Genomic DNA, 22,447 nt, shown 5'->3' with positions numbered 1-22,447 from the left:
TGTGGGTACAGTGGGTTTCAGGTGAGTTTGGAGGGTTTGCTGTTTCCTCCACAAACGTAACAGGTAGGGAGGGGGATGGGCCTGGGTCCACCTGCCTAAAGTGCACTGCACCTACTAAAATTGCTCCAGCGACCTGCATACTGCTGTGATGGACCTGAGTATGACATCTGAGGCTGGCATAGAGGCTGGCAAAAAATATTGTGAAAGGTGTTTTTTTAAGGGTGGGAGGGGGTTAGTGACCACTGGGGGAGTAAAGGGAGTTCATCCCCAATTCACTCCGGTGGTCATCTGGTCATTTTGGGCACCTTTTTCTGCCTTGGTCGTAAGAAAAATAGGACCAAGTAAAGTCGTCCAAGTGCTCGTCAGGGGCACCCTTTTTTTTCCATTATGGGTCGAGGATGTCCATGTATTAGGCACACCCAAGTCCCGCCTTATGCTACGCTTTTGATATGCCCCCTTGAACCTTGGCAGTCCCTGCGACGGAAAGCAGTTGGGGACGTCCAAAATCGGCTTTCGATTATACCGATTTGGACGACCCTGCGAGAAGGACGCCCATCTTCCGATTTGTGTCGAAAAATGGGCATCCTTCTCTTTCAAAAATGAGCCTGATAGTCTTTATCTGCCTTCAAGCTTCTATTGGTGGCTTCATTTATTTGCAGAATCTACCTCACCTATGTAGCATTTGCAACAGTGAGGTTGTGTTTTTGGAACATATTTCATACTTGTTTTTATTGTGTCATTTGAGTGTTAAGGGGAAGGAACCTCTTCCACATCCCCAGTCCTCTCAGAGATGATTAAGGGTTGATAAGAGAAGAGATAGAAGTGAGAGCTGGGAAGGTGTACCTTGCCATTCTTCTTCCCATGTTTGACAGGTGTTTGAGTTCCTGCCACTTACTCTTGTGTCCACGTTATCTTCTAGTTTCCCCTTTCATCCTTCCAAACTAGTACTGGTATCTACCTGTGGCCTGAGTATTGGTGCAATCTTTCATCCTCTGTTAATCTGAGAATTTAGACAAGGCTAATGCAAGGTGTGCAGGCTGGACTGGAATTTGAGAAAGAAGTAGTTAGATTTTTTGCCAATAGCAGGCAGTCCTGGGCTTGAAGATATATTTTTCTCTTCCCTTGTCCCTCACCCATCACTCTTCCTCTCCACTCTTCCTGTTTGTCTTCTGTACTTTTTTCATGTTTCTGCCCTCTTCCTATTTTCTGAAACAGATTGCTGTGCTTGATGGACCTGTGATCTAATCTAGCATGGCATGGCAAATCTGTGTCTGTGTCTTCTCTTTGCTTTCAGTAGTATTTCCTGCCGCAACAAAACTCCTCCATTTCCCTCAACAACAGCCTGCAGTGAGCAGGTGGCTTTAATGGCATGTGCAATCAGTGCCTGATGCAAGTATGGTAAGAAGTGGATGATAAATTTAGGCATTTAGGTATACAGTTGTTAATTTGTGTATGACTTAGTGAATAGGGTATAATTGTGCTCCTCATTATGCTTTAATTTGGATCTCATTATACTCATTAGCATATGCTTAGATCCTATGGTTTATCATGTGCTCCATAAAGTGTTAGTGGCTGCCTTAGTGTTCAGATTAAGGCTGTAGTAAATAATATGTTATTTACCATGTAGCTTGATATGTAGTGATGTGCTGCTGGGTGGCATCATTTTAATTTTGGTGTTGGGGGCAGCAGGATTTCTTAGTCCCTCCTGAAAATAGCAAGTACCTTCGGAATTGTAGGGAGATCTGAGATCGTCTCCTCCCCCCCCCCCCCCTTCTACATAGGTCGGAAAGTCCTCTCAGTAAACAATAAAGGGTGAGAAGGATACCACCAAGAGAGTTCTGCCACTCCAGGGCTGAAATTAGGAGGGAGAGGTGTGTCTCTAAGGGCGCTGTTTTTTGGGGGGGAGGATGAGGATTTTGAGGAGGGATTGCAATAGAAGGTTGGGCCTTGCATGTTATGTGTTTTGAAGACAGGAGAAGTCTTTCACCTCAACTAACCCTTTCACTTTAGGCTAGCATGGAGCATTTCTAAATTAAACTTAGGAATTTTTGGCCTACCTGCATATTTTAAAAATCTAACTTCCTGTCTGAAGTGGGTGTTACATTTTTTTTTTTTTTTTGGGGGGGGGGGGGGGGGGATTTACTGAGTCCATGGAAAAATAAGAAGAGCACACCATGCTAGCCCAGTAAAGTCTCTCATTTGCATATGAAGCTTCCTCAGTTACATAAAAAGGCATACTAATTTTAGCAAAGCCCCTCCTTGTTAACTTGTTGAGGTACTCTGTAAATGTGCTTGTTATGACCATACTGAATGGCACACTATTTTTGATCAGCAATAAACTGTTATATACATTAAGCTTTTCTATATATAAGCACATACATCTCTGACACACAACTGTCACAATCTCTTGTTATGAATGATTTTTTTTCTTTCATGTTTTTATATATGACTACAGTTTGTATATTTTTTTATTTTTAAAGTATTCAAATATATCCAGCTGCTGTAAACTTATCGTGTTTGTTTTAAATTTCATAATTTTAGCTATGGGGACAAACCATACAAGATTAATAGATGTGAATTATTACATGTGTTTTGATTAAAAGAAATTCCTGTGGAGTTAATATATTATTGTGACAAGATGGTAGAGGAAGCTCCAGTCCAGAGAGCTGTGAAGGAAAATAAGTTCCTGGGAATGCTGGGAGCTATAGTCCCTCAGTCTTGAACTGACAGGACGTGAGTTAATGCCAGAAGCAAACAATCTAGTAAGACAGCAGTGAGGGCTCAGAACACAGGTGAAGGTAATTAAGCATGTTCCAATTAAGCAGTATGATCCTGAATGGGAGAGAAACCAAAACTGCTTGCAGGAAAGACAGAGAGACAAGGAACAAACAGAGCCCAAGAGAAGCAAAGATGCAAAGCCACAGTATAGATTCTGGAGGAAATATAAAGCTGAAATGCTGAACATAGTTGTCAGATCATGAAATGAGATAGGAAGTTGAATCCTGTTGTAGAGTATGAGCATTGTCAGTTGGTTTGGAAAGGTGACATGAGGGTAACATAGTTGTTGCAAGGGGGCTTTGACTAGAAGTCATAGGGAAGCATTCACCTGGGGTTTTAGTGTGACTGAGCAGGTAATCTGTGCTGGGGAATCAGGCAAACAGAGTTGGATACATCACTGCCATAGTAGGTGCTGGATATGCAGAGGCCCACACCAGAAACTGAGGGGGGGGGGGGGGGGGGCAAAACCCACCTTCAGGCTATGCCTTGTAGAGCTTGAATCAGGCTTGGGGGTTCCATGTGGCATGGGAGGCCTAAGGTAGTTGCCCTGTTTGTCACCCTCTAATGCTGGTCATAGTCTCTTCAGTGGTTTGAAGTTGTTCCAGATGATTATTTGTAGGCTGACTGAGCACCTTACTGACCAGAGCCACATATGGAGTAACCTGACTAGACTAATAATAAGGCTAAGTCTGTGATATACAAAGGCAGTCAAACCACAGCTGCACTTGAGAGCTCACAGGGGAATCACTTTGTATATTAAGTGGCGTAGCCATGGGTGGGCCTGAGTGGACCCAGGCCCACCCAGAACCCGGTCTGAAATTCTTCCCCCGCTGCTGCGTTGCTTGCAGCTTCTACTTCCTTCCTTCTTTCCCTGCCTGCAGCTTACGTTTTTGGGACACCCAGCAGCGATTCACAGATGCACTCCGGATCCTTCTCTCTGCCCTGGTCCTCCCTAAACAGGAAGTTGCATCAGATAGGGCCAGACACGGCAAAGGGATGGATCCGGAGTACCTCTGTGAATCGCTGCTAGACGTCCCAAAAATGTTAAGTTGCAAGCATCCCGGAAATGCGGGAGGGAAGCCAGTGAGGGATGCTCAATTGTAGGTGGGTGTATGGACTCGGGGGAAGGGAGATGTGTGCTGGACATGTGGGAGGAGAGGGGCTGTGGTGCAGGAAAGGGAGAGGTGTGCTAGTCATAGTGGGAGGTGGGCTGCAGGGAAGGAAGAGATGTGCTGGGCTTGTTGGGGGGATGCAGGGAAGGGAGAGGTGTGCTGGATTTGTGAGAGGAGGGGGGGATGCAGGGAAGGGAGAGGTGTGCTGGGCTTGTGGGAGGAGGGGGGCTGCAGGGAAGGGAGAGGTGTACTAGGCTTGTGGGGGGGAGGAGGGGGGCTATAGAGAAGAGAGAAGTGTGCTGCACTTGTGAGGGGCTGCAGGGAAGGGAGAGGTGTGCTGGATTTGTGGGCGGAGGAGGGCTGCATTGAAGGGGTAGAGGTGCTGGGCTTGCAGGAGGGAAGGGAAAGGAAAGAAATTCCAGACCAAGGGGATGAATGATGCATGAAGTGAGGCTCAAACACTGAACCCACAGCAGGAAGGGGGGAGGGACGGGCAGGCATGCAAGCAAGCCTGATTTTATTTTGGGTGGGGGAGTGAGAGGGAGAGAAGCTGGATGAGGTGGGGTTAGAGAGGAGAGAGAGACACATTGGCATTGGGGAGGAAGAGAGGGGAGAAGCTGGAAAGGAAATATAGAGACACAGAGAAAGGGAGATGCCGAACATAGAGGCAGAAAGACACAGAGATGGAAGAAGATGGACATGAAGAGAGAATAAAATGTCTAATGGACAGGAAATCTTGGTCAGTGAGTTAAGAAGAGAAGCAGAAACCAGAGTCTGGGACCAACATTTGAAAAATAAAATGACCAGACAACATAAGGTAGAGAAATAATGTTATTTTTCTATTTTGTGATTAGACTATGTCAGATTTGAAAGGGGCATCCTGCCAGAGCTGGTGTTAGACACGGCTGGGCCTTAGGGCAGAAACTTGGGAGGGGATCCCAAAGTTTACTACCAGACTGCATCTTCAGCTTCTAGCAGGCTTGGAGCTCTCTGGCCAGGGAGGCCAAGTGCAGTTGCCCTAGTTTTACCCCTTAATACCATCCCTGGCATGTGCTATCTTTATATTTTGCAAAGTGTAGGAAGAAATACAACACCAGAGAAATACAGAGATGCATTACAAGCAAGGTCTGTCTTCTTGAGGGTTTGATTTAATTTATGTTTATGGCAGTGGCATAGCTACATGGGGCCATGGGGCCTGGGCCCCCCAAATTTCCTCTGGGCCCCTGGTTTTGCTGGCAGGGGTCCCCAACCCCAGCCAGCTGAAGCATAGTCCAGCGCCGGTCTCTGGTGCCGCCGCTGCCGCGTTGCCTGCCCTGCTCTGTCTTCACCTCATGTCCAGCATGGAGCATGCAGGACGTGAGGGGAAGACAGAGTAGGGCAGGCAATATGGTGGCACCAGAGACCCGGCGCTGGACAACACATCCTCCCACCGTGAGGTCTGGCTACTCCCCTGGTTTATGGTCACTTATTCTGTGTGTATTCTGTGTTGTGTATGTGACCGAAGTATTCTGTTAGCATGAATTTTCTATGTAGTATTCTGTAGTGATTTGGTTTGTTCAGGTTTCTTGATAGATGTATTGATATTTTATGGCTCCACTGTAATATTTAGGGCCCTCGGGTATCATAGGTAGGATCCTTATTTTGAATGTTAGTGTTGGTATGGTAGATTTGCTCCAGGTTCTGAGTGACTTTTTGTTTGATTTTTGTATTACTTTAAAATATGCCTGTTATTGAGAACACTAGAAACAAAACTTTTAGCATGGTGAGTTTTATGGGGAAATGACCTAGATTGCTTTGGGGGAAATATATGTGTGCTGGGGGACAATGGCTCATTGGGGGATAGAGTGCAGCTTCTTGTACTTCTCCTAACCTTCAACATGGCCTACAGCCACTGAAGCCTGCACCGGTACCCTCATTGAAACTATTGGGAGGGGTAGGGATGGGTGCATGAGGTGGCAGTTTTTTCTCTAGTGCCCACCCATCCAAACTGTTGGCCTACCCAAAAATTGCCTTCTGGCTACACCACTTCCCCAGGTTGTTGTATACATAATGGGTAGTCAAATAAGCTTAAAAAGGAAAGCTTTACGGCTTGTGTGGGAAGTATACTTTGGATTATGTTTTGCAAATGGAATCCTGTTTCTTTTTACTTTCTCTCTTTTTTAATTTCTTCTCCTTCCCTTTCTCTCCTCCCTGTAACACTCTTCTCTGCCTCTATTTTTGCTTCTATCCTCCCCCCCCCCCTTTTTTATAATACTGTAAACCACTTTGCTGCGCTTCTTTCATAAGGCCAGTATAACAAATGCTAATAAATGTCAGAGTCAGCAGAGAGCCTGGATTAACCAATGCTGGGAATGAGCTTCTTTGTCTGTAGGAGGAGCTGTGTCCTCATCCCTTGTGTTTCCATGTGGATGGATGTACCCTCCTGTTTCTAGTCCTGTCTGCCTCCCTGTCACTGTGTCTTGTATGACTTGACCCTTGCTGGGCCCAGCTCAGAAATCTGCAGTTTATATATGCCCTGCTTCTGGGTTAAACCAGCACAAGGTCATTAAATGTGGTATTTATGATCACTGCAATACTTGTGCTATGAGATCCCACAAGGCAAGAAAAGGAAAGGAAATGGATATTGGATTTAGCTTGTCTTTTTTTTATTTATAGCTCAAGGTGAGTTAAAGGAAGGAACTTTGGGTTCAGAGACACATTCAAATTCCAAGGGATCAGATGAGGATCTTGCTTTTTGAGTTTCTACTGCGCAAGTGGCTGTAAGTGAGACATTTTTAACTGCCACATTTTTGTTCAGTCTCATTTTATCAGATGTTCCTCCCTGTGATTCTTTTTAAATAATCTGCAGTCAGATGGCTAGACTAGTACTTGAGCCCTGAAGTAACTCTTTCACCCCCCCTATGGAGAACCCGTGGCAGAAACTCAGACAGTAATGAGATAAAGAGGAGACTTAGTCAAGGAAGTGAGTGTGGACTTGGACCCTCACTCAATAAAATACAAATATCGGTCACGTCCAATATTTTGCTCAGTCACACAAAAACATGATCTATTACTCAAACGTTTGTCTGCTACATGAGGAAACTTGGAGCTAGTGTTTCACTTGCTGTCACAGGGGCAGGCTTTATGTCTTTGTCCCTTGTAGTAATTTGTGAAAGTTAGGTAAACGGCAAGCAAGTGTAGAAGGCTGCAGTTAAGAAGACTCACTAATAGATCAACATTTCAAAAATCTTAATGATTTTTTTAACTCCTTGCTTTTCTATGAAATTACTCTTAAAAGGACATTTTAATTTCATGCCAATGAGAGTTCTATTTATTTATTGGGATTTATTAACTGCCTTTATGAAGAGATTCACCCAAGGTGGTGTACAGCATGTACAGTTTAACATCAAACTTACAATTCTGTTAACAGCATAACAGTAGTAAAATGTACAAGTACAAACATCAATACAATGAAAGAGGAAACTTGAAAATGGCAAATTGAAACCAAATAAGACTACTATGAAACAGGATCCAAAATATACACATTTAACAGTACTGAAATTCAAATAACAAATATAATGCGATGCACACATAACAGTGATGGAATATCTAATAAGCACACAATTAGAAAATTCAAATAACATTGCTTTGATACTAATGCTTTTCTACAATACAGCTTACCATATAACTGAGGGGCCAAATGCAGATATATAGATAAGTGGTACAGAGTCAGTTGGGATAAATAAATGGGTGACTAAACTAAAGGCAAGTTCTTTGTACAGTTAATCAAGATATAAGGAATTTGTCGAAGTTAGTGTGTGTAGCAAGCTAGTCCAGGTGCAGAATGGGTGTCACCTTATGTATTAAAGTCTTGGAAGAAGAGCCAGGCTTTTACCTGCTTCCTAAAGTAGAGGTACTTTCAAATCATACATAGCCCCTCTGGGAGTAAATTCCAGAGTGTGGGGGCTACTCCTGAGAAGGCTCGCTGGCGGGTATCATACAATTTCTTTTGTTGAGGGGACAGATAGTGATGATCCTTGAGAGGTGTGTAGAAGCCTAACTTATTCTTTTAAGTACTCTAGCCCATTTTGTCTGGAGGCCTTGAAATTTTAGAAGAATATGGCTGGATCTATACTCAATAGCACCTGCTATCTGGATTAATGCCACTGAGCAATATGTAAGGATATTCAGACTACAACTAATTCAAAATGCAGTAATGAAACTGATAATCAGATGCAAGAAGTTTGATCATATCTAGGGTTACCATATGGCTCCAGAAAAAGGAGGACGGATTGAGCCAACCGGGTTTTACTTCCATTGCTTGAAAGCAATGGAAGTAAAACCCGGCTGGCTCAATTACTTCCATTGAAAGCAATGGAAGTAAAACTTGGCTGGCTCATTCCGTCCTCCTTTTTCTGGAGCCATATGGTAACCCTAATCATATCACCCCTCCTCCTTTGTGAAGAACATTGGCTCCTGATCTCTCCTAGGCTCTCTTACAAGATTCTCACTCAGTCCATAAAATTCACCAGTCTAGGATTTCATTGTAGCTCTCTCAATTCATTATACACCTACACTTCAGGATGTGTTTTGCAGTCCTCTCAACATAACCAACTTACAGTGCCATCCATCATACATGTCTGTTTTCTTTATGGTAGAACCAGGATCTTTAGTGTGATCAGCCCTTCATAATAGAATCTCATTTATGTCTTGAGGGCTCCTTTAGCAAATTCAAAGCTGGCCTTAAATCTTATTTCGACACCCCTTTGGTTAACTTTATTAAGCCTATCCCACTGTGGTATACGGTTGATGGCCTCTGGAACCATGGTAGGCTCAGGCAGACTTCGTTATGTGACACAGAAGCATCCGCCCTCACAAGTATTGCCCCTACAGAATTCTTTTGCTCCATTACAGCACTGTGATGTTCCTGAAAATAGAACTGAAGCGGAAGAAAAAGCAATGAAGGTGGAACAAAACGATATGAAAGTACCCAACGAGAAAAGACACCCCCAAATCACTAATGTTGACACTCATACCAGGAAACTGTTGCTACTAGGGGATTCCATTATCAGAGGCATTAACTTGGAAACACAGTTCAAGGGGCCATGCAAAGTGAAATGCCTTCCAGGCTCTTCGGCTACCAGGAGTACCAAGCAAATAATCTCTATAATCAGACAAGAAACTAAGGAGTCACCTGGGAACAAATGACTTGTCCAGTAATACCCCACTTGCCATGCAGAGAGCTTTTCAGGAGCTGGGAGAGGGGTTAAAACCTTTGATACAAACAATAGCTTTCTCTGAAGTACTACCTACCTTTGGAAGGGGAGAGAAAAGATTGCAAAGTACTGAGAATGTCAATAGCTGGCTCAAAGCCTGGTGTCACCAAGAAGGATTTAGGTACATAGGAGGATGGGGCAATACATAGAAAAACAAAAGACTATACTGTAACGAGGGGCTGCATCTCACTGTGGCAGGAAAAAAATCCTTGTGGAGAAATTCAATCAATATATATCTAGGCACTTAAACTAGAAGGCGGGGGTGGCATATGGAGGCAGTTCACTTCAAGTGGTCACCCCCAGCTAAAGCGAAAGACAAGATGCTTCAGTAGAAAAGAAAGCAATGAAAACAACAATCTTAGCAAATCACTTCTTACCAGCACAGCAGGAAGTGAGACTAAACAAGAAACTAAACAGAAGATAAAAATTCCACGGAAATGTAGATGGAAAGCGATGACCAGAAAATGCTCGCAGTCTAAGCAATAAAGTTCATGACCTTCAAGCCCTGATGTTGGAGGCAGACTTAGATGTTGTTGCAATCACGGAGACATCGCTCAATGGTTCCCATGAATGGGATGCAAACATACCAGGCTATAATCTATTTAGGAAGGATAGGAATGGTCGTAAAGGTGGAGGAGTAGCTCTGTATGTGAGAAATGATATCGCAGCGACTGAAATGACAGGGACCTGGGGAAAGGAAGAAGCGATATGGATCACCTTAAAAAGAGATGATAGAACCTCTGTCCATGTGGGTGTTGTCTACAGACCTCCGACACAACTGGAGGAACTAAAGATCTGATCGCAGATATTCAAAAGTTGGGAAAGGTGTTGTTGCTGGGAGATTTCAATCTGCCGGATGTAGATTGGAAGGTTCCATTTGCAGAATTGGAAAGAAGTAGAGAGATCGTGGATTCTTTCCAAAGTGCTCTGCTCAGACAAATGGTGACGGAACCCACGAGAAGTGGAAGGACAGTGGTCCAGGCTGAAAGAAGCTATAAATATGGCCATAAACCTTTATGTAAGGAGAGTAAATAAAAGCAAGAGAAAAAGGAAACCGATATGGTTCTCCAAGGAAGTGGCTGAGAAAATAAAGGCTAAAGAGTTGGCGTTCCTGAAATACCGAAAAACTCAAGAAGTGGAACACGGAGAGGAATACCGGATGAAACTGAAATAAGCCAAGAGAGAGATACGTCTGGCGAAAGCGCAAGCGGAAGAACAAATGGCTAGAAACATAAGGAGGGGTGACAAAAATTTCTTCAGGTATATTAGTGAAAGGAGGAAGACTAAAAAGGGAATTGTGAGACTGAAAGATGCTGCGAACCGCTATGTATATAATGATGAAGAAAAGCAAATTTGCTAAATAGATACTTTTGTTCTGTTTTCACTGAAGAAAATCCTGGAGAAGGACCACAATTGACTGGCAAAAGTACATATGAGCATGGAGTGGATATAGCACCGTTCACAGAAGAGAGTGTGTATGAACAACTTGAAAATCTAAAGGTGGACAAAGCCGTGGGACCGGACGGGATCCACCCCAGGATATTGAGGGAGCTCAGAGAGGTTCTGGTGGGTCATCTTAAAGATTTGTTTAATAAATCCTTGGAGACAGGTGAGGTTCCATGGGATTGGAGAACAGCGGATGTGGTCCCTCTTCACAAAAGTGGTGATAGGGAAGAAGCTGGAAACTACAGGCCGGTAAGCCTCGCTTCGGTTATTGGAAAAGTAATGGAAGCGATGCTGAAGGAAAGGATAGTGAATTTCCTGGAAGCCAATAAGTTGCAAAATCCGAGACAACATGGTTTTACCAAAGGTAAATCGTGTCAAATGAATCTCATTGAATTCTTTGAATGGGTGACCGGAGAATTGAATCATGGACGTGCTATAGACGTAATCTACTTAGATTTCAGCAAAGCTTTTGACACGGTTCCCCACAGGAGGCTCTTGAATAAACTTCACAGGCTGAAGATAGGACCCGACGTGGTGAACTGGATTAGGAACTGGTTGACGGACAGACGCCAGAGGGTGGTGGTTAATGGAATTCGCTCGGATGAGGGAAAGGTGAGTAGTGGAGTGCCTCAGGGATCGGTGCTGGGGCCGATTCTGTTCAATATATTTGTGAGTGACAATGCCAAAGTGTTAGAAGGTAAAGTTTGCCTTTTTATGGATGATACCAAGATTTGTAACAGAGTGGACACCCGGGAGGGAGTGGAAAACATGAAAAAAGATCTGCAGAAGCTAGAAGAATGGTCTAAGGTTTGGCAATTAAAATTCAATGTGAAGAAATGCAAAGTGATGCACTTAGGGAGTAGAAATCCACGGGAGACGTATGGGTTAGGCGGTGAGAGTCTGATATGTACAGACGGGGAGAGGGATCTTGGGGTGATAGTATCTGAGGATCTGAAGGCGACGAAACAGTGTGACAAGGCGGTGGCCGTAGCTAGAAGGTTGAAAGGCTGTATAGAGAGGTGTGACCAGCAGAAGAAAGGAGGTTTTAATGCCCCTGTATAAGTCGTTGGTGAGGCCCCACCTGGAGTATTGTGTTCAGTTTTGGAGGCCGTATCTTGCTAAGGATGTAAAAAGAACTGAAGCGATGCAAAGAAAAGCTGCAAGAATGGTATGGGATTTGCATTACAAGACGTATGAGGAGAGACTTGCTGACCTGAACATGTATACCTTGGAGAAAAGGAGAAACAGGGGTGCTATGATATAGACGTTCAAATATTTGAAAGGTATTAATCCGCAAATGAACCTTTTCCGTAGATGGGAAGGCGGTAGAACTAGAGGACATGAAATGAGATTGAAGGGGGGCAGACTCAAGAAAAATGTCAGGAAGTATTTTTTCATGGAGAGAGTGGTGGATACTTGGAATGCCCTCCTGCGGGAGGTGGTGGAGATGAAAACGGTAACGGAATTCAAAAATGCGTGGGATAAACATATAGGAATCCTGTTCAGAAGGAATGGATCCTCAGAAGCTTAGCAGAGATTGGGTGGCAGAGCCGGTGGTGGGAGGCAGGGCTAGTGCTGGGCAGACTTCTACGGTCTGTGCCCTGAAAATGGCAGATACAAATCAAGGTCAGGTATACACAGTAAGTAGCACATATGAGTTTATCTTGTTGGGCAGACTGGATGGACCGTGCAGGTCTTTCTCTGCTGTCATCTACTATGTTACTATCATATTTTCAAAGCACTTAGCCTTCCAAGTGCTTTGAAAATATGCTATTTAATGTTACTTATGAATGTACACTTCACTCTATCCTAGCCATAATGTACTTTCTTTCTCTTTTCTCCTACATTGATTTGGATTTGTAAACCACCCTGAAAGGCTTCTTTCTCTAGAGTGGTATATCAAACATACAGTGGTGGAAATAAGTATTTGATCCCTTGCTGATTTTGTAAGTTTGCCCACTGACAAAGACATGAGCAGCCCATAATTGAAGGGTAGGTTATTGGTAACAGTGAGAGATAGCACATCACAAATTAAATCCGGAAAATCACATTGTGGAAAGTATATGAATTTATTTGCATTCTGCAGAGGGAAATAAGTATTTGATCCCTCTGGCAAACAAGACCTAATACTTGGTGGTAAAACCCTTGTTGGCAAGCACAGCGGTCAGACGTCTTCTGTAGTTGATGATGAGGTTTGCACACATGTCAGGAGGAATTTTGGTCCACTCCTCTTTGCAGATCATCTCTAAATCATTAAGAGTTCTGGGCTGTCGCTTGGCAACTCGCAGCTTCAGCTCCCTCCATAAGTTTTCAATGGGATTAAGGTCTGGTGACTGGCTAGGCCACTCCATGACCCTAATGTGCTTCTTCCTGAGCCACTCCTTTGTTGCCTTGGCTGTATGTTTTGGGTCATTGTCGTGCTGGAAGACCCAGCCACGACCCATTTTTAAGGCCCTGGCGGAGGGAAGGAGGTTGTCACTCAGAATTGTACGGTACATGGCCCCATCCATTCTCCCATTGATGCGGTGAAGTAGTCCTGTGCCCTTAGCAGAGAAACACCCCCAAAACATAACATTTCCACCTCCATGCTTGACAGTGGGGACGGTGTTCTTTGGGTCATAGGCAGCATTTCTCTTCCTCCAAACACGGCGAGTTGAGTTCATGCCAAAGAGCTCAATTTTTGTCTCATCTGACCACAGCACCTTCTCCCAATCACTCTCGGCATCATCCAGGCGTTCACTGGCAAACTTCAGACGGGCCGTCACATGTGCCTTCCGGAGCAGGGGGACCTTGCGGGCACTGCAGGATTGCAATCCGTTATGTCGTAATGTGTTACCAATGGTTTTCGTGGTGACAGTGGTCCCAGCTGCCTTGAGATCATTGACAAGTTCCCCCCTTGTAGTTGTAGGCTGATTTCTAACCTTCCTCATGATCAAGGATACCCCACGAGGTGAGATTTTGCGTGGAGCCCCAGATCTTTGTCGATTGACAGTCATTTTGTACTTCTTCCATTTTCTTACTATGGCACCAACAGTTGTCTCCTTCTCACCCAGCGTCTTACTGATGGTTTTGTAGCCCATTCCAGCCTTGTGCAGGTGTATGATCTTGTCCCTGACATCCTTAGACAGCTCCTTGCTCTTGGCCATTTTGTAGAGGTTAGAGTCTGACTGATTCACTGAGTCTGTGGACAGGTGTCTTTCATACAGGTGACCATTGCCGACAGCTGTCTGTCATGCAGGTAACGAGTTGATTTGGAGCATCTACCTGGTCTGTAGGGGCCAGATCTCTTACTGGTTGGTGGGGGATCAAATACTTATTTCCCTCTGCAGAATGCAAATAAATTCATATACTTTCCACAATGTGATTTTCCGGATTTAATTTGTGATGTGCTATCTCTCACTGTTACCAATAACCTACCCTTCAATTATGGGCTGCTCATGTCTTTGTCAGTGGGCAAACTTACAAAATCAGCAAGGGATCAAATACTTATTTCCACCACTGTAAGTATACATGAAACAATCTTACAGACCGCCTTGACAACATCTGAATAGTGCTGGGGTGGAGTATGGGCAGAGCCAGGGCAGTCCCAGAAGTTATTCAGATAGTGGCAATATCAAGTCCACTATCTGGATAACTTAGCCAGATAACTTACTGTAGGACAGCAAAAAGGCTCCAGCAGCGATTGAGGGGGAAATTGTGTTTACCTCTGTGGCATCTACCACCACCTCAGTTTCAAAAAATGGTGTTCACTCTGCTTCTTAATTGGATCTTCTTATATGAGTAGTTTTGGCACTTATGCCTACATGCTGACAGGGGATTTTTAAAACATAGACAAGGGGAGGGGTATTTTGGTTATGACATCAAAATCCGATTGTGGACATCATGTGGAATATGTCCAAAATCCATTAGCGAACATGACCATTTTCAAACCATCTTATTTCAAAAATGGCCATCTGCTAGACATTTTTGTACTCAATGTATCTATCTTTTAGGATAATCAAAAAAAAATCCAAGGGAAAAATGCACAAAACAAGCCATTGGGATATATTGGGGGGGGGGGGGGGGGGGGGGGGGGGGGAGAAGGGGCAGCATTCATAGTAGACTGGCCACACAGACATCCCAGCAGAACAGTGGGACACCCTAGGGGGACTGCAGTGGACTTCACATTAAAGGTCCCAGGTACACATCTCACCGATATTCCAATATATTGTATGGTGAGCCCTCCAAAACCCACCAAAAACTTTACTTAACTGTACACCACCGCTACTACTACTATTACTACTAATCATTTCTATAGTGCTGCTAATGTACATAGCGCTTTACACGTTTATTCATACACCACCAATAGTTAAGTAGCTTCTGGGTGGTTTACAATAAAAGCTCCGAGAGCATACAAGTGGTAATAATAAAATAAAAAGTTAGAGGAGGTGTAAAGAGGCGAGAGTATGCTGGAGAAAGACAAAAGAGAACTGTGATGGAAAGACGTGATCGAGTAACCAAGTTTTCAGGAGTTTCTTGATAGTAGCAAATGATGATTCAGACTTAAGATGAAATGGTAGAGAATTCCAGAATTGAGGACTGACATAGGCAAAAGCAGTGGCTCATGCGGTATCCAAATGTATAACAGAAGGAGGGGGAAGTTGTTGCTGGGAAGAGCGAAATGCACAAGGGGAGTGATACGGTATAAGTAGTCCGGGGCAGAAGGGAGAAGACCTTTATATACCAGTTGTCTTGTTGCAGAAGAGGAGTGACATGATCGAATTTACGGGCATTATAAAGAAGTTTGACTGCAGTAGACTGTATGAGTTGCAAGCACTTAAGAAAAGATAGTGGCAAACCCGAGAAGACAGAAATACAATAATCCAGGTGAGTGATGACGAGAACAAGAAGGAGTGGTCAAATATGCATGTACTTTGTCCCTGTTGGGCTCACAAGGTAAGGTAAAACAACCCTTATGCATTCAGATGTCACCTCTACGTAGGTACTGTAGGTTTTTGGTGGGTTTTGGAGGGCTCACACTTTTTACAACAAATGTACCAGTTAGAGTGAGATATGGGCCTGGGCCCCTTTATAGTCCACTGCACCAACCACTAGGCTACTCCAGGGACCTGCTTGCAGCTCTAATAGGACTCCATCTGAAGCTGTCAGAGGTTTGTATGCACTGTTTCTTTCATAGCTTTGGGGGTTGGAGGGGATCAGTGACCACTGGAGGAGTAAGGGAGTTTATGCTTTAATATCTCCAGTAGTCATTTGGTCATTTAGGATACCTTTTGGTCACTTAGTCACGATTGAAACAGATTTAGCCAAAAATGTCTTAATTTTGGCCCTATCATTTTCATTTTGTTCCATTATTGCAGAAAAATGTCTTATCTTTTGGTGCCACTCATATCTCCCAACACACCCCCTTGAAATCTGGATGAACTGTGAAGCACAACATCTAAAACTGGGATGTCAAAAATTGCAACTTGGATGTTTTTGACAGAAAAGCGTCCTACCATCTTATGATGTTTTTTTGGACATTTTTCTCTTTTGAAAATGAGCCCCATATTCTCATTATACAATGGGAATACATGTGTATTTTTTGGACCACCCAAAACACACTCCCATTGAGTCTGTGCATCCCAGGATAATTCCATGTGTAAATAGCTGCATTCTAAAATCAGCACGTTTCCGTGCGCAATCTACATATGAAAAAGGGGGCTATTTAAATGGAGAATTGCCTTATAATGCTTCTACAATGACTTCCCATAACTTTCCTAGCTTCTACATATTCTTCTTTTAGAATAATCGTGCTACAAATTATGGAACAAGTGTTAACAGCACTGTCATATATAATACATATGTATATATATATATATATATTTTTTTTTTTTAATTAGTTATGCATCAGATCAGGTATTTAATTTTGTATGTACTGATGTGCAAATCAGATGTGAAAGGGAAGTTCCTTTATTGTTAGGATGGAGGAAAGCTCCGCTCGGAAAGCTTTAATGTGGTTACTGTTGCTAAGGAAACCACTTTCATTGTATGGCCACATTCACAGCAGTTGCTGTATTTAGAATCTGGCATTCAGGAAATAAAGACCATGCCATCATGCTCACCGACTCAGAGAATCCTCATAATATGAGAAAATACAAAGACATTTGAATTCATAATTTTAGGACTTGGAAGATCTCTCTGATCTTATTTGTATACGCTCTTAGTAGTAGGGGATAAGAGACCAGGATGCTAGGTAGTGTTTCCATTAGACATAAGAGCCTATGCTAGATTTATGTTTATTTGGGTGCTTGATATGTTGCCTTTCACAACAAATTAAAGCGGCATACAAAACTTAATAAAAAAAAAGAAAGAAAGGAATGCCAATTCAACAGGACAGAGGAAGTGAAAAGGGCAGAAAAGGGAATCCATTAAGAAGGTCAGGGAGCAAAGAGACAACCAACCACCGGCCCCTACCTGTAGCCTACTACTAGCTTACGGAAATACCTGGGAAAATAAATGGGTTTTAAGGAGACAGCGAAAGCGTGGGAACGAAAGCTCAGTCTTCAAAGCAGAGTGTAAAAAACCCCAGAGAAAGGGAGCCAGACAGAAAAATGCAAAAGCACATATAGAGTTAAGGCAGGCACAGTGAACAGAAGGTACAGAAAGATGGGAGTCGAAAGCAGAGCGGAGTGCGCATGTAGGAAGGAGTAATAACACTTGCCAAATAAGGTGGAGTACCCAAGCGAAGAGCCTTGAAGGTAATGGTCAAAATCTTATGAATGTTCCAGAAGTTTATGGGGAACCAATGATGTTCTTTCATAAATGGGTAACGTGGTCATAGCGACATGCATGGGAAAAGATTTGAATAGCAGTATTCTGTACGATCTGAAGTCTATGAAGAGAAATATCAGGAAGCCCAGCATAAAAGACATTACAAAAATCCAGTTTTGTAGCAACCAATGCATAAAGTAACATAGCACAACTTTCATCAATGAGAAATGGCACGGCTGGCGGAATGCAGTAAGCAGGGTATGCATGGCAGAGGGGCGCCAGAAACTGCCATGCTTACCCTGCGCTACACTACAGCCCTCCAGAAGACCTACCTTGATCCTTGAAGGTCACCCTGGTGGTTTAGTGGCCTCTGCGGCTGCGGCGACAGGAAAGAATCCCACTTTTTCCTGCCCTCTTCTGCTCCTCCATCTCTGCTTTGCTCTTCTGTGCCGCAGGTGCCGTTGCAGTATTTTCAGAATGGCTGTCGAGGTGGCGATTTATTGACAATGTCTTTATGTTGTGGAGAAGTTCAGAGAAAGATCTTATTCAATTTAAACAGTGGCTGAACAGCATTCTTTCATACACATTTATTATTTGGATGTGGACATTGAATTAAACAGCACGGGTTTCATTACCAAAACGTTTCTTAAAGCAACCAACAGGAATATATTCCTGCACAATTCAAGTTGCCATCCATCGCAATTTAAAAAATAGCTTGCCCTTTTCCCAGATGTTGAGAATACGGAGAATCTGCTCTGAAGAAGACACATATAAGAAGCAAGCAAAGAGTCTGGTTAAAACATTAAAAGCAAGGGGCTATTCCAAAGGAGTATTAAAGAAAGGGCCAAATACAACAGTCGAGAACTTCTTGTAGAAGGTCCATGTGCGAAAGATTCAGTGGATAATATATGCACAATGGTAATGAAGTACACTGTGGCGAGTCCACATGTAGCTGGCATTATATGTAATAGACAAAATGTGGGATACAAATGCAATAAATAAGTAAAATAAATAAATTATCCAAATGCATCCCATGGTTCAGAATAAAAATTTAAGGATAGCATACACGTGCCAAATCTGTAAAGTTACTTTACAGACAAACGTTTTTGAAGACATTTTCAATGGCAAACAATATTTTGTGAAACAATTTACTAACTGTTTAACAAGTTATATTGTATAACTGCTCAGGTGTCCGTGCAACAAACTTTACGTTGGCATGACAACAAGATCTTTAAAAGTATGAATGATGGAGCATAGATCTAATATTAGAAGGCAGAACAGAAAAGAACCATAAGTAGAACACTGGATCCAACAGAAACATGCATTTGAAGAATTAAGATGTTGCTGTTTGGATAGAATAATGATCACAAAACGGGGAGGCGATCGTAAATTGAAGTTACAAAAGTGTGAAGCAAAATGGATTTTTCGAATGAAAACCCTTGAACCAACTGGGTTAAACACAATAGACTGGCATGTGTTTTATTAAAGTTTTGTAGATGGTCCTTTTGAAGGTTCAACATCCATACCTATTGATTCTTTAAAAGAGGAAGTGATATCACAGGGCATTTAAATAGGATGAAGTCAGTAAGTGACGCTCCAGTGCCATCTTTGAATGGAGAACTTTGTAGTTTGATGTATGTGAGCCGAGGAATAGAAGGTTTGAAATTTTGACAGAATGTTTTCCAAGTTAATGGATTTTTTTTCTTTACAGAAAAATTGGTGATTTGAAGAAGTTTAAGTAATTACAGCATGTTCCTAATAAAGCTGTAACAGGTGAACAAAAACTAAGTGCTGGTTTCATTGAGTGGCTTTCAGGCGCTGTTTTTCAATACCAAAGTAATGATTTTGATGCACATTTAGAGATTGCACATATTTAATAAAGGGAGTATTTTCAGAGACCAATGTAAGAAACTACACAGTAGCATAAAATCAATCAAGCTGGTAGTGTCCGAGGGATTTTCCCAAGGATCTCTGAGGTCTCCTTTTCTCCCTAAAATATTTTATTTAAAAGTTTTTATTTAAAACATTGTTCAAAATTTTATTAAAATTTCATGACTATGGAACACAAGCAATTAATTGGTGTTTAGTATTGATCATAGTATAGTTTTACTGACGTTAACACCAATTAGAGCTTTTGTGCTGTCCTAAATTATCCATCTAGTTATCTGGGTAGTGGCACTGCTGCTACCCAGATAATTTTGAACCCTGCCACAGCATTGTCTGGATAGCTGTCACGGTCCTACCGTGACTTCAGGGCCAATACCACTCGCCGACACCTGATGCTGGGAGATGTGCCAGCTGTGATGCCCCAGGAGTCCATGGGGTCTGCATAGGTGCACCTCTGATGTTCCCCCCAGCGAGTCATATCTCTAACACAGTGACTGATACCATCTTGGTGTGGCATTTAATGTTCCCGAACTGGAGTGCCGGTGTCTTCGTGTCTTCTCTCTGCCTAGTTCCTGAGATGTTGAGGCTGTACCTTGTTCCTGTGATGCTGAGGCAGGAGGCGTTGTCCTATTCCAGTTAAACTTCTCTCTGCCCAGTTCCTGAGATGCTGAGGCTCTACCTTGTTTCTATGACAGAGGTGTTGCCTTGCTCAGTTAACCTTCTCTCTGCCAAGCTCTTGGGATGCTGCCTGGTTCCTGCCAAGCTCTTGGGACGCTGCCTGGTTCCTGCCAAGCTCCTGGGACGCTGCCAAGCTCTTGGGACGCTGCCTAGATGCTGGGAGACTTTGCCCTCTTCCTGACTCGCTGTCCAGTTCTTGAGGTTTCTCCATGGTTGTTCCTGCATCTTTGTGGAGCTTGTTCCCCTGCTCAGCTGGATACTCATCTACCACAGTTTTCCTACTGTGGACCAAGGGCTCAGTACACTGATTATAACAATAGTGCTGTGGCAGTCTATAAAAATGTTCAGGAGTACTATCCAGATAGTGTCATCAAAGTTTGTAAAGATATTCAGGAGTACTATCTGGATAGTGTCGCTGAATATCTTCCTGAAAAGCATATATTGACCCCTAAGTTTGTACCTGAGGCAGTGGAGAGTTAAGTAACATTCCCAGAGTCACAAGGAGCATCAATGGGATTTGAACCTTGCTTCTCTGGCTCGCAGCCTGCTGCTTTAACCATCACTGTGTTCTGAAGTTGATGTAAATATGTACAGCACCAGTTTAGGATACATGAACTAATTTGATGGCTTACATATTTTTTGCTATTGGCGAGTTAGTATGTGATTCTATCATGTAGTTCCAGGGAGAAAGGTTACAACATTTATTTGATGCATGTGTCTTTTGTTTGCATTTAACCTTCTAGTTAGCTGTTCATTTAAACTCTTGCCTTGTATTCACAGAAGGTTTACCCACGTGCTCGCAATATTTTGTGTATCATTTAGTAAAGAGTTAGGGGTCAATATTCAACATGATTCAACAGGCCAGAAATGGCTCCTGGCCAGTAAAATCACCTGTGCAGAGCTAACTGGTCATTTTCAGAAGCACTTAACCGGTTAGCACTGCTGAAAATAACTGGTTAGCGCCAAACTCTAAACCGGCTATGTTGGGGGTGTTCTGGAGGCAGAGTCGACACTTGGTTGGGTAAGTACTGATATTCCGAACTTAACCGGCCAGGTTAATCACATAAATAGGACAGTATAAAAGTCAGTCCTATCTTTATGTGGTTACCCATAGCCAGTTAAGTGCTGAATATGACACTTAGAGCAAGATGCACTAAAGACGTCGGTAATTCCCATTCCCTACGGATTCCATAGCGAATCGGTAGGGAACGGGAATGCATCAACGATAGGGAATGCAAATGAGCTACTCGTTGTAGCTCACTTGCATTCTCTATTCCTTCGGTACCTGAGTCGGAGAATCGGGACGTCCCTTTTGATTAGGCTCCTCTTCCTGGTCTCTTCAGCCAATCAAAGCGGGCTTAGCTGGCTGTTGTCAGCGAAACATGCTCTGATTGGCTGAAGAGACCAGGAAGAGCAGCCTAATCTAAAGGGGCGTCCCGATTCTCCGGCAACCAGGAAAATAGAAAAATTTTGCTGTGGAGGGGTAAGTGGCGCGGCAAAGACAAAATAGAAGGGGGAAAAAAACACGAGCGCCGGCAGAGCAAAAAACTGCGAAAAAAAGTCTCTCACAAGCGCAGGGAGAGTACGTCCTTAAAGGACGCCCCTCACATGCGCTCCCTGCTTTTTTTTTTCTTTTTTACCTTTTTTGGGGGGCCCTTTTCCTTTCCGATTCCCTCACAGGAGCCCTAACGAGAGGTGCAGACCTCCCGTTAGGGTTCCTACGGTAAGGGAATCGGAAAAACGGTAGTGCAGCTCATTATAATAGCTTTTGAATCATTTGCATTCCATTTTCGTTGCCTGCTACCATGGCAGGGAAAATGCCCTTAGTGCATGCCCCGGGTAAACTACTTGCGTTTTAAACTGGCTGGAACCAGTTTAAAGCGCAAGTTGTGGGCTCGTTAGGTTTTGTGCATCTGGCCCTTAACCTACTAGCTGTTAGTTGGCTCTGTAAACCCAGACATGGCCCAACACTGAATTTCTGGGTTTAGCACTGGTGCCAGTCAGCAAAATGATTGCTGCCAGCTGAATATCGGGCCCATAAAAGCCAAGTTCAGTTTATGGCTAATCTGGGGACCTGGAATTCCTAACTACATATACACATCTAAACAAATATGTTATCCATAATGAAAGCAAACACCTGTTAAAATACATATATTTTAACTATGCCTGATGTCTTGAGCTATTAAAATATACAGTCATGTAGCATGCGTATAACACAATAATCATAGTTACACAGGTTATTTTGCACAGTGAGTTTGACTATGTAAGCCATTACAAAAGCAGTTCCATTCTAAACATGCTAAGACATGATAGTCAGCATTCGTCCAGCTCCAGTTTCATTCTTAAAAGCCCCATTCCTCCCCCCCCCCCACCATCTTCAAAAGAGATTTCAACCATCAATCATCAATCTAAAAATAGACACAGTAAAAGAAGCCAAATTTAGACCGCAGCAAGTAAAAATATTTCCTCTGAAACAGGCTGTCTTTCAGACTGATGTCCCAAGATGTGAAATGTCAGGAGACTCGCAATATGACAGTCTTG

At 43.2% G+C, this 22,447-nt stretch overlaps 1 protein-coding gene across 1 annotated transcript in view; it reads right to left on the bottom strand.

Annotated features, from left to right (window-relative positions):
- Positions 1–22,447, bottom strand: part of KCNB2 (potassium voltage-gated channel subfamily B member 2) — a 401,524-nt gene that overhangs the window by 125,895 nt on the left and 253,182 nt on the right. The gene's annotated exons all lie outside the window — the stretch shown is intronic.

Source organism: Microcaecilia unicolor, chromosome 1 (genome assembly GCF_901765095.1).
Source record: "Microcaecilia unicolor chromosome 1, aMicUni1.1, whole genome shotgun sequence".
Taxonomy (NCBI): domain Eukaryota; kingdom Metazoa; phylum Chordata; class Amphibia; order Gymnophiona; family Siphonopidae; genus Microcaecilia; species Microcaecilia unicolor.
This window is presented reverse-complemented; position numbering and strand designations above follow the sequence as displayed.